Below are 1,031 nucleotides of genomic sequence, written 5' to 3' on the forward strand. Positions count from 1 at the left end.
AGAGTACTGTAATTTTCCTTGAAAAGATCTTTGACTTCTTTAGTTAGATTAATTCCAAGGCATTTCATGTTCCTTGGTCCTATTATAAAAATTATTGATTGTCTAATTTCCTGTCATTGTGTTTTTTATTTGTGTAGAGGAATGGTATTGACTTTTGGGTATTGACTTTTATCCGGCTATGCTACTGAATTTCTGTATTAATTCTAGTAGCTTCTTGCTGGAGTTTTTTAGGTCTTCCAAGTAAAGTATCATGCCATCTGCAAATAATGATGACTGAACTTCACCTATTCTTTTTTTTATGAGGCAGAAACACTCTTTATTGGGCTCAGACCAGAAGTCCATGGGTCTTGAGGACCTCTGTGAACTTGCTGATTTTCTTCTCCACATTCTTCTCAGCCTGTTTCCATAGCCTCATGATCTGCTTCTTCTTCCTGTAATGGATGTTGGCCTTCTCCTTCCTCTTCTCCCCTAGGGTGGCTGTCACTGCCTGGTACTTCCAGCCAACCTCATGAGCCAGGTGGCCCAGGTAGGCAAATTTCCTCGTTGGCTTCAGGCGCACAACCTGGAGGGCAGCAGGAACCACCATCCGCTTTTTCTTGTCATAGGGTGGCGGGATCCCATCAAACACCTTCAGGCAGTCCAGGGCAGCCTGGCCTCTCATGGTCTTATGGGGCAGCATCCCTTGCACAGTAAGCCAGAAGATGCGGTTGGGGGCCCGAAAATGGTAGGGGCTGCGGGATGGGTTGGTGTTCATCCGCTTGCACAGGAAGGCCAAGTACTTCAACTTATTTCTGTAGAAATTACCAGTACCTGCTTGGTCACAATGGCCGCCAGGTGGCCCAGGAGATGGCCTCAACCATTCAGCACCAGGACCTGCCCCTCCACCATCTTCGGCAGATGCCCGGGAAAGCTCTTCACCTATTCTTATTCCTTTGATTTCTTTCTCTTGTCTAATGGCTGTATCTAATGATTTCAGAACTATATTGAACAGGAGTGGTGATAGAGGACATCCTTGTCTTTTTTTTTTTTTC

The 1,031-nt window shown here is 45.4% G+C and overlaps 1 pseudogene; it reads right to left on the minus strand.

Moving 5' to 3' along the window:
* Positions 1-300: 300 nt before the first annotated feature.
* Positions 301-888, minus strand: LOC101592161 (annotated as a pseudogene).
* Between the last annotated feature and the right edge of the window lie 143 nt (positions 889-1,031).

Source organism: Octodon degus, unplaced genomic scaffold (genome assembly GCF_000260255.1).
Source record: "Octodon degus isolate 3935 unplaced genomic scaffold, OctDeg1.0 scaffold00314, whole genome shotgun sequence".
Taxonomy (NCBI): domain Eukaryota; kingdom Metazoa; phylum Chordata; class Mammalia; order Rodentia; family Octodontidae; genus Octodon; species Octodon degus.